Source organism: Cygnus atratus, chromosome Z (assembly GCF_013377495.2).
Source record: "Cygnus atratus isolate AKBS03 ecotype Queensland, Australia chromosome Z, CAtr_DNAZoo_HiC_assembly, whole genome shotgun sequence".
In the NCBI taxonomy this organism is placed as follows: domain Eukaryota; kingdom Metazoa; phylum Chordata; class Aves; order Anseriformes; family Anatidae; genus Cygnus; species Cygnus atratus.
In genome coordinates, this window is record NC_066396.1 from 22,559,088 (window position 1) to 22,571,458 (window position 12,371).

Sequence of the window (12,371 nt, forward strand, 5' to 3'; positions counted from 1 at the left end):
CTTTTGAGGTTACATTAATGTAGTCTAGATTACACAAATGATTTTTTAAAAAACACAGTCAAATTAAATTTAGGTTAATTAATTATAATTGGAAGGTAATTTGCATGATTAACGAACAGATTTTTAATCTTTGGAGAAAAAATGATTAAAAGGAATTCCCCCTTTAACATAGTTTATTTGGGATTTGCTTCTTATCCATCTTTCTTGTTATTTTACCAAAATAAACATACTTAATTGTTTTCTCCATAATACTGGTAACAAGATCAGAGTTCTCCCTACAAATATGACAGCTTTTTCAGAGTAGGTAAATTGTACTTCCTAATTTTGCACTTGGTCCTCAGGCAATCATCCCATGGCAGGCAGCATAATGCTTTAAGCCCTTGAGCTATAGAGTCCTAGCCTGGCCAGCTGGAAGCAGAATAGGTTTCCCCTTACCCATTGCCAATGTGCTGGACTCAACCAATTCCCTGAAGAAAAATGACTATATACTTGGCACACGGCAGCTACTAAATTTAAACTCCTCCCGCCCCTATATACTAAGCTTTCTATCTGGTTCAACACTGAACTCCTATGATCTGGCCAGCGTGGATTCAGAAAGGGATCTTAGCCATCAATAAATGTAGTGAAAATGAGGCTTTGCTTTGCTTTCCCTTCCCTCATAGTACGAAAAGGAAGTTTCAGGGAGATGGAAAATGTGGCTGACGCAGCCAATCTGACATGCCATCTACAATCATTTTGGCTCCATTTCCTGCGCCAGTCCACATCCGATTGCACTGCTCCAATTCTCTCACGAATTACTGTCATCTGTAGCAGTGTGCGTGCCTAACCAGCAAATCTGAACCGAATGCAGATTTTCTAGAAAGGAATGGAAGAGGAAAATAATCTGAATAGTCACTTTTACTAAATGAAAAATATTTTTAGTTAGGGTTCTCAACTGTTCCTGGGACTTGTACAGATTTATTCAACATCATATGGAAGAATCATTGTATCCCCATCTTGTGATTGTTTAAAGTAAGTCCCACCAAACTGAACAAATGCTGGCTCTGTGACTTGCAGACATTAATTTAACCCTCACAACTCTTGAGTTCTTTCATGTCTCTTAATTCTAGAGAAAATTTGGTTACAGAACTAATATCTTTATGTCAAATGAGATTACGTTATAAACTAGCCATGTATGTTGTAAGCCTGATGGATGCTACATAAGAGATGAACAAATATGAAGAACTCTGGCTTAAGAGATCAGTAATGAAATTTTACTATGATAGAAGCAGAAGCATGGTTCTCTGACACTGTAAAAAATGAAATCAAGCTAATTTTGTGTTTGATTTCAATGAAAGCAGGATTGGCTTCTTTATTTTTATTAATCTATTTTTGACACTTAGGACTCTGTAACTATCTGCAGTTTCCATGATTCTTAAAACCTTTTTTATGTCAAGATGGAATGACCCATTAAAACCTCTTACAGCCACCCTTAGTATGTATACCAACAATAAGATGAATGTACGCTAACTTGACAGAAAAAGAAAACGATACATCAGGTATTCAGAACCCATAACCACATCCCTTAAATTAAATAGAAATTAAAGAGGGATTTTTCCATTGCATTTTTAGACCAAGAACAGTGTGATTTTTTTCTGTGTGACATTCATATTGCAATGTCTACCCCATATTAAGTCTAAACATAGTGAAGCAAAACAGCCAGTACTACTTACAATATTTTTTGAATAAAATAATGGTTTAGCAGAAAGCAGTCTTTTTATGAGCCAATAACTTTACAAGTTGCACTACTGCTGTTGCTCCATTCCCCGCCAGTACACCATTTGGATTTGGGGCCAATAAAGAAACCTCAAACTTGTAGAAATTGTCTGTAGAGAAAAAAAATCAATGCAAAAAAAAATCAATCAATCAAAAAATACAAAAACCTAGAGGGCGTATCTTTGGGCTTATATTTACCAGTGATTAGTCTCTTACAGTGGTGCACAGTTTTCACCCCATTTTTTGAGTTTGAGAGTTTAGGAATAATGACAACAAAATTGAAAAATGTTTATTTATTTTTAAAAATTATGTGTTTTTCCATTTAATACTGAGACAAAATTTCTGTTAAACTGTACAACCAGGGCACTTGTCTGAGATGGGAGAGATGCAGTTTCATAACCCTGTTTTAAAGTTGATGTTATTTAAAGTAACTGGAGCTGATTTAACATAAAAACCAAGAGAGAGCTATGCTGGACTGGTAAAGGGGTTTGTGCATTCCATTGCACAAATCAAGGAAAAGATAATGACAAGCTGTAGCCTGGATTTTAGCTTCCATAAAACTGAAAACTGGTTCCATCTACAATGGACTATAACTATTACAAGGAAAAAAAATCTATGAAATGGCACACCTTACACTGAAAGATTTCCAACTATTCCATCACTACATTTACAGAAACTTGTTTTATATTCAACTTTTTGAAAAGTTGCTATTTTCCACAGTTTTCTTACTCTTCATAAAGCTCAAGAGAGAGAGTACAATTTGGACAATGCTCCTATAAATTGATCTGCCAGAACCGAAGAATGTCAGCAATCAGCATGCACAATATAAAAACCTTTGTAAAGAAAAGATGTTCCCTTTCAAATTCTTAACCAGGAACTATTTTTATTTGTTTTTTTTAAATAAGGATAGATAACAGTATTAAATAAACAACAAATAGAAAGGTAATACCTAGCACGTGCTTGATCTTTGATGCACTGTTTTCCTGGGACAAAAAGTGTAAGGGAAGCACTACACATTCAACATGCATAAAAATCTGGTCACTTAGGCCAGAGGCTAAATACAGAAGTAAGTGTGCATCATCAGTTATAATCAGTTTAACAGCCTCTAAAATGCTGTTCATCAATCTCTTCCAACAATCTATTATTTGTTTTTATGACTATAATGCTTTTTTCCACCTTCCCAGCTTTGTGTGTGGCAGAGATTGCCTTGCACCAAAACCTATTGTTTAGAAAATTATGCCCCTTTCTGATTCAGACTAATTTTGTGCTGGGAACAAGGGACTGGATGGTATGACTACATGACTGGATATTTATGGCCTGTTTGCGCAGTTATTATTATTATTGTTAATAATAATATTTTCACTGTCACTGGCTTGGGAGCAAGTGGTAGGTTATTACGAAGGAAAGCACAATAGTGCTTACTTCGAAGGGAGACCCATAGCTTTATTATTATTATTATTGTTATTGTTATTTTCTGTAGGAATAGTTTTTGTAGTATTTTAGTATCTTCCATCTGGGCCTGGAATGCAGGTTCACCCACAACAATTTTAGACTTCCCCTGGAGGGTCCAGTCTGCAGTCCCTGTGCCGTGATTACCAGGGTCAGTTTTCCATTGTTTTTCTTTGTTCATACTGGAACCCAAGGCATTTTTGTGTAGCACTAGGTATCTCCTGTTTGGACAGTTTCGTACAGTAATCTTCTGACAAGTGTTCAGCTGAAGGTGGGAGAAGGACAGCTGAACGATCCACAGAGCTAACCAAGCTACCTGCGTCTCACCTCCATCCACAGCTCCTCTCTCACCTTGGCAGCTCAGGTGTACACCCCTCACAGCCAGTTTGATGTTTATGCTGATGACTTGCTTCTCTGGAGTCAGCAATAAGTGGCAGATGAGTAGCCTTAGGAATTAACTCCCCAATAGGTGGTGGTGTGGTGTCTGGATGAAACACCTTACAGACCTCATAGTTTCTTGGAATGCAACTGTTCATTTCTGCCTAAGGAGACTTCCAATGGGTTTCCTGGAAGCTGGGCATGGGAAGGAGATGCATCTGAAATGTATTCATCTCCTTACTCTTTGCAGTAGCAGCCTACTCAGAAGAAGGCTGACTCCTAAACAGGAAGGCAAGTGAAGACCGAAGAAAACTCCCAGTTAAATAGATGGTCTCTTACAAGGCCGACTCTTTTTTGGGATGATTAAGGTATGGCATACTGAGCTGCTGGAAGATCATGCTATTCCCATATACTTTCTAATGTGTTGGGAGGCATCCAGACTTTCTTCTTTTTTATTTTTCATATTGGGTCTTTTCCTTCTAACAAGATTCAGATAAATTTTCTTTCACTGTATTACACTGTTTTACGCTTATACTTGAATTATTGAGAAATATAGTCCCATGTTTACAGGGAAGATTTTGGGAAGCTCTAAAAAGGAAGAACATGTCCTGAACTGAATTATTTTTTCATTAATTTGAATGAAGAAACACTGCAGGCAGTGGCCTGCTCACAAAGCAGTAAAGCTCTGCATCTGGTAAACTTCTTGATGGGAAAGGGACCATTTTTCACCCCTTAGCTTCCTCTGGATGCTTCTGTAAGAAAAAAAGCAATGCATCCCTCAGAATTGCCTCAGAAACCAAATGAAAATATTTTCTGAGTGTATTAGCTTTGAAGAGAAAATCTTCAGAGCTAGCTGTGCCACAAAGAGAGTGTCTGGATAGAGGCTCAGAGCCAAAGATAGGTCTGTTTTCAGTTACAATAGGGCTAGGGAACACCCGCTTGAGAATACTGCTTGACCTAGAAGGTACTGAGTAAAGTAACTGACTTTGGAAGAAGAAAGGGGAGAAGAGAAGAAAAGAAATAGAAAACAAAAAAGAGAAAGTCCAGAACAAAATATAGGGAAATATAAATGTTTGGAGGAAGGTAGAAAGAAGAAATAGACACAAAAACTCTCAAGCAAATCCACTGCATGATCTTTTTAATGGTATGAGCTGATGGCATGACCATGGTAGAACCAAAAAAATAGTTACTTTTTTTTTTTTCCAAAATAAAATGCCATTTCTTACCCTTGATTCTATATGCAATATATTAACTGAGATTTTAACATCAGAGCATGTAACATAACAACTGTGTTATAATTTAGGCTACTAAAAGGCCATACAAGTGCTTGATATATTGAGTAGTATATAAAAACAGGAGCATACTGTTTGTTCTTGATTATGTTTCAATACACCTAAATGGGAAAAACCTTGCTAAAACAGATCAGTCACATCATCTCTTCTCCTTTAATTATTAAACATTTTAGAAAGGAACAGGAATTATAAACAAAATCATTTCTATTTTAATATCAAGCTGACATATAAAGTACTAGTAAAGCATTAAGGTGATTACATACTGTTAAAATTTAGTTGAAATGTCCTGTTAATGAACAATGCAATTTTGATCACTGTGGTATTGTCAGGAAATTTATGCAAAGGATTTCCTTAACAATCCAAAAAGCAGGCATAAATCTTTGAAATAAAATATTTTCATAGCATGACAAAACATAAAATAAAATCAATATACTAAAACTAGTCCATTTGGCCTGATTCAAACTGATTTGTTGCATACAGACATATTGTACTTTGCTAATAATTTGCTAAATTCCTATATCTGATTATGTGATTTTTTTTTTCACAAAAGCTGATCCCTGACATAAATATGCATACTGATATTACTTCAGTATCATTTACTTGACTTCCTAACTGCTAAAAATATATGTTTAAAAGTGAAACGCATGAAGGCCTTCAGTTTGATCATTTCAATCTCTAATATTTTCTCAGTGCTTCTGCTTTTTACAGTCAGCATTTTGTTTGTGACCCTGCAGAATTAAGCACATTCTCATTACCTTACAGTACTGACTGGACAAATAGCAGCTTGAAAACAGCCTTACAAAAAAGTTTGATCTTCACTATTGGTTGAACAATCATGACAATGCTGCTTTTGTACAAGATTTGTAATCATTGCTGCTGCAGTGGTCAAAATTGGGGCAGTTTCAGCCTATATGTAGTCCTTTCTATAGCGGAAAAGAATTGCATCAGGAATGAATTTGGCTGAGTAAAATAACTCTGTAGATTTAAGATGAAGATTTACATCTAAGTCCTGATAAATCTATGTAGGGTTAGCTGGTTTTTTTTAGGATATTTCTGGCATGGTATAGGGAATATCTCATGGTAAGTACTATTCCCATCACTCATCCTGCTGGGGCTCTGTCTGTCCTCTCCCAGTTTCATTCAGTTTGTGTGACTCTTTGCTCTCTAAAAAGTGCTGTTTCTATTGTGGTAATGCAGAGTCAATACAGAGATGTAATATTTCATAAAATTAGTATCTGTGTCACATTATAAAGTTTGAATGCTGCTGCAGCTACACTTTTCTTGACGTAGAACAGTTGTTGTTTGACTAATTCAGTCAAGACACAGTTGTTATTCTCAAGGTCACTTTCAGTGTTGCTGAACTGTAACCCATATGTGAGAGCTGGCTTTCTGAGTTAATCATCTCCAAGTCAGCAGTCAAGAGACTTGCAAATGTTTTTAAGTTCATGTGTTACTGCCATGCCAGTTCAAGCTGTAGGAGGAAAGTTGCATACGAACTCATATGTTGTTCTTAGCAGAATTCTGCTGAGACTCTCACATATGCAGTTATGATACTATTTTTACAACTTTGCCAGCTCTTCAATATTTTATCTTCACAAATCACAGACTCCATGCAAGGTTGCCAGGATCCTGTCATATATAAGGGACTTTGATCAGGTTACACTATTTTTGTCAAGCTTGTGCTTGGTCAAAGAATGTATCGACTGCACAGCCTTAGCCTTCCTGCACAAAGAGCATCAAAACAAAGCTCTTGTTAACAGTCAAGGGTTGCCCTGCAAAGCTCAAGTGGCTTGGGAACTACCTGATAATATCATTCTGATAAGCATTAATTGGGTGATACTATTAAGCATGCCTGTTCCGTGATTTTTACAGTAATTGCAATCAGCAAGACAAGTCAGCACGTGTCCAAGTACTTCTGAGTTATACCTCTAGTGCACACATTTTATGGCAAAGCAGGTCTTCTTTGTGTTTAGTAAAAGAAGAAAAGCATCACAGAGTAATAAAAATATTGATTTAAGTTAGGTTAAACTCTGTATCTCTCCTGTAATTGATTATATTGTATGATTATAGCTCCATTGTCTTAATTATATACAACAGCAAATTACAAAGCATGTCTCATTTTAACAAGAAAAATAATCTAGGACTCTACATCTATGTGAAATCCAACAAGCTTGCCATAACAAAGGGTTCTGCCCTAAAAAGCTTTCAACAATGATAGCAAAATTTAGGTGAATTTTGAATTTACAGAACAGGTAGCAGGACCATTCTGAACAGACTATGTAACTTGAAATTCAGCTCAGTTGACTTGTTTCAGCTTTCCACAATGAAACACAGATCCTTTCCCTTTCTATTAAGCAATTTTAGTCATGTCTACCTCAGCCTTTGGATTCTTTTCTTAAATACAAAAAGGTAATTGCCCATTTTTCCAATGCTAGAGGACTGTAACCAACATATTCCTGGACCTATCAAAATAAAACTTTTGATGCAATGATTTTCACAAAACAAAATCCTCTCGTAGTGAAATAGATGCAACTCAGAAAGCAAATGATACTAAAATAACAGCAGGTTGCACATTCTAAAATAAAAAATAATAATAAAAAAAGATGCAACTGTGTAATGTGCTACTTGCTCTTTGGCATCATTTATTAATATAAATTAATAATTTAGCCACATTAGCTTCACAGTGAGTAATTCAAATACACAGAAAAAAATAGCAGGTCTCTTAAATAAAAGCTAAAAAAGTACCAAATATAAAAACATGAAATATTAAAAGAGATATCAGTTTTAAGCACTAAATAAATATATATACATATACATATTTTGAGGATAAATCAGTATTCTGCAAAGATGACTTTAGAAGATCATGACACCAAGAACAATGTCTTGCCTTGTCACCAATCAGAACTCCACAGTGTTCTATTAAACAAAATTAAAGCACTTTATTTTCTTAAGGAAACTTGAGCAACTGGTTGTCAGAGAAATGATTTATTATAAACAGTAAAGGATTGGGGTTTTTGTTTGTTTGTGTTTTTTTTTTTTTAATCAAGTAAACTGCAACTTCAGTGTAGTTTAATTTGTATTTTAAATCTTTCTGTCTGAAACAGTCCCCAGCAACTCATCTGAATGCAACCTAAATTACAATTACAATAGAAATACCACCAGAAACATTTGTCTTGGCTAACTGTAATCCAAAAGCTCATTTGGAAGCACCTGCAAGCAGTATTTGTTGCCAAATAGAGAAGGCATGATTATGTTTCATTTGACACAATAAATTTTGTAAAGTATGGAATTTAAAACTTTTGCAGAACAAAGAACTTTTTGTAACCATGGCTGATTATAATTATGAGTAGTTTGGTGCGGCTGAGGTACCTTGGAATGATCATTGTTTAACCTGGAAACAATCTGAATTAAAACATAGTGTTAGCATTGCCTGAGAATATGCACAAAAAAAAAAGAGTCTCACTTGCTTAATCACTAAAATTTCACCCTTGGGAATAGGTAAAAGTATTGTGATCAGAAAGTTGTTGTGCTGAAAGTTTGAAGCAAAATAAATAAATAAGCAAATAAAAAATCCGTCAAGAAAAAAAAATGCACCAAACACAGTAAAACAAACCAAAATACTGAAAAAAATTACTTTATCTCAGAAAATACATGGATTGGCTATCTTTTGTGAAGAAATAACTGATAAAAGATGTATTGGAGACTTAAAGTTACCAGCTGCAAGGTAGCAATACCTTCCCTGAATAAGTTTTGTATGATGTTAATTTGAATTTTCCTTATGTTGTTTGAAAACAAAACAAAACAATACTTCAAATATAAGATACAGAAAATGTAGTGTTGTTGTACCAAAATACTACAGAATGTTCTGTTTCAAGGTACACTTATATTTCAAAATGATATACTATATCAAAATTGACTCTATCCCAGCCAAAACCAGAACAACCATAATAGTCTTCATTAGTACCACGTTTAGTACCACACCCTCTGAAATAAAAGCAAAAAACTCAGGTGTATTTCTGGCTAAACTTCATAGAAACTTTTAAGCCAGTTTTTCAAAACCATGATTCTTTTATCTGCAGCAAAACACAAACAAATACAACGATTAACTCTAATGCCATCATCAAAAGTTGAAGAACTGTCCAGAACAATTTAGTTAATTGGGTAGTAAATGATGACAGAAAATTTGTACCAATCAGTCTTTTGAGTTTGTGAGAGCAAATGTGGTCTCTGCTTCCTTGTAATCTTATAATACCTACAAGAAGGTGTTGAAGTTGCTAGATCAATTTCTTTGCTATGTGGAGTTTGCTAGAAGTATGCATTCTGAAAAATGAGAAGCCCAGTCAAGAAGAATTATTACTGTAGGATGAGTCATTTTTCCTCTTCATATGTGCGCCAGTTGGGATCCAATAGGCTGAATGGCAAGAAGCACACCCTCAGGTTGAGAGTTTCTACTGAAACAATTAAAACCTAAAGCATCATTGTTAGAGTTTTGGCCTCTGATTCAGCAGGTGATCATTTGTATATTCATGAAGTATATCCTGGGTGGTGACAGGGTCGTGACTGACATCCTCTTCTTGACCATGTTAGAGTACAGCCACCAGAACTATACTGGGAGAATATATTGGGTAGATGGAGAAGCCTCTTGCTTACTTGATAATTTTGAAAATATTTGATGATTAGCAGAATCAGAGGTGTGACAGTTTTTAATCAGTGTCAATACTACAGAGATATGGGCCTAATCAAATAAACTCAGCCAAATACCACACTAAATAGTCAGAAACAAAATCAAAGGAATCTGTCCTTACTGCTTGTTGCTATCATGGCATATATCCTGATCACTATTGGTTACTATAGAAAAGACAAAGATTCATTTCGTTTTACTATGAAGCCTGGTCATCGCATCTCAAGATTGTGCTGTTATGATCAGCCAATTGTCTAGATATGAATTGATAGAAAATGTTTTAATTAAGATCTCAGAATCCAAGGGCAGTTCAGTATGTCAGTAAAATTGGCTCAGCAGTAAATCACAGGTACACTTCTCAAAGCTTACATGGACAACAACCTCCAAGCCAAAAAGGTGGCTCTGAAATGATGGACGGAAGTACTGCCATTCAGAAGCCATGGTAACACACATGGTGTTCAGTATCCGGTGATCTAGAATATTATGAATTCCCTCTTCTTCAGAATAAGGATATAGGAATTTCTGCATGTACTTCTGCATGCTGTCTCCTACAACTCCAAATTAAAGCACTTTTTCAGAGCAACCACTTCTTTTATAATAATTTATTTGAAAAGAGTTATTGAAGAGTGAATTGCAAAAACTGCCACAGGAGCATAGAACATGTTTACCTCTGCTGAAAATGCCTACCGCTCACAATCTCTGACCATGTTGAGTGGAAAACAGGTTTCCAACAGTGAGCGCCGGGAAGGTTTTAACGTGAATCATACTCGTGTCATGAGACTGTAGACAAGACAATCAATTAAGGACAGACAGATGAGACACTGTCCTCAGCTGCAATCCCAGACACTTTTAAATAGGTGTCTGAATTGTGACTCCTGTGGCCAAGGATCAAGCACACTAAGGACTCTTTCATTAGTCAGTGATTCATACAAACACCGAAGAGATGATGATAAAGACACAAATAACCTGAATACATACTCTTGGATCACCACTGCTTTACTTTTAAGCTCTTAATTATTTTCAGGGTCCACTTGTAGAAGATCTGTTGGTTATTGACAGGCTGACAGAGAAAATGCATGCGTCTGAGAAATGGGAGATTTCCTGAAGCGATGGGGAGGAATGAATTTCCTCCTGAGCCACATTTGTCTCCAACAAGATTCCTCTAAACACAGTAAAAACTGAGTAAACATCACCTGTGGGGGTGGGAAGCACTTTATTTTTTTTATTCCCCAATATGTGTGTCAGATCTTTAGTTCAGGACATAAAGAAAGGAAATTCTCAAGGACACCAACAGTTACGGCCATCCACAGGTGGTCTTTGCCATCACTCATGTTTTGGACCTCACTATGGGATTTTTTTTTTTTTTTTTTTGTGTGTGTGTGATTACTACTGCCATATCTGCTGTGTGAAGAGGTACAAAGTGTTTTCAAAGATACTTTGGTACCAGGAACAACTTATCTAGACCAGTATGCTTGGTCTCAACATTGAAACCTTCTTTCTAAATTATCGTCCCTCTCTTTTGTTATTGTTTCACAAACATTTTAATGAATTGGCTTGGTTTGTCTTTTCTCTATAGGTTGGATGCATTTGTACTCATTTATAAATATGGCACTAGGTATATGAAACTGAAAATGTGATCTCTGTCACAGAGATGATGCTGTTGAAATTAACATCAAAGTCATAGACTCCAAAGTGCAGCTAATTAAAAGTTGATACATGTTGGTATCGATGGTCACAACGCTTTTCATATTTCCTCCTATTGGAATTACAGATACCTTTGAAGTAATGGTAATTGTTAAAGTTTCCTAAATGTTGGCTGAAGAAAAGTAACAGATCAGCACCTGAGTATTCATGTGGGATGACAGACAGCAAGAGCAATGGCTGTAATGTTTGTCAGGGATGTGTCTTGCCTTTTGGGATATTTACCTGCTGTGTTTATTGACTGATGATGTAAAACAGTTATGACAGAACAATTCTAGTCATTATCAGTAACTGATGGAGGGGAGAATATCTGTGTCTATGCCTGAGTGTTCTCTAACTTGTGGGGGGAGAAAGGATCCAAAAAAAAAGTACTTTTTTCTTCAAAGAAAGTATTTGAAATTACACTGATCCAGACCACATCCCCTTGCCATGAGTAAGAGTTTCAATGTTATCCTGACATTTCCCTTGTACTAACACATAAGGTATATATATATATATATAGCCTTCAGAAAAAGCTATTCATGAGTTTATGAACTCTTGGTAAAAAAGGTATGTACAATGGAATCTACACTGAACCATACGCAAAATAGATTTTTTTCTTCCACAAAGCCAGACAGCATACTCAAATGACACATTTAATACTCAGTGGTAGATTTAAATCCACTGTGTAGGTCTGCCCTTTCTGCTGAGGTCTCACACCACTGAGACAACTTGTCTTAGGAAGCAAGAAATGATGAAAGTAGCCTGGGGAACACTGAGCAGGGAGGAAGAGGGTACGCAGCCTTCTTTACCAGCAGGCCAGAGAAAAGGGGTACCAAAATGCACCTTAAAACAAACCTACTGTGTAGGCCTCTCTACTGCAAGTTGCCTAAGGAATTCACTTAGTTAAAAATGAGCCCTAATATAAAATGTCTATTGGTACTATCTAGGGTAGGTCAGTATTGTACCTGGTAAACAAATGGATATTCTATTTCACACGACAGGTAGTTAAATTATGAAGCTATTTGCCACAGGGCATTCTGGATGTCAAAGAAGCACAGGGATTCAACAAGTGATTCACAAACGTATAGGAACCTCAGGTAAGAACTTTGTATTGATAATTTAAAAAGGTTTGT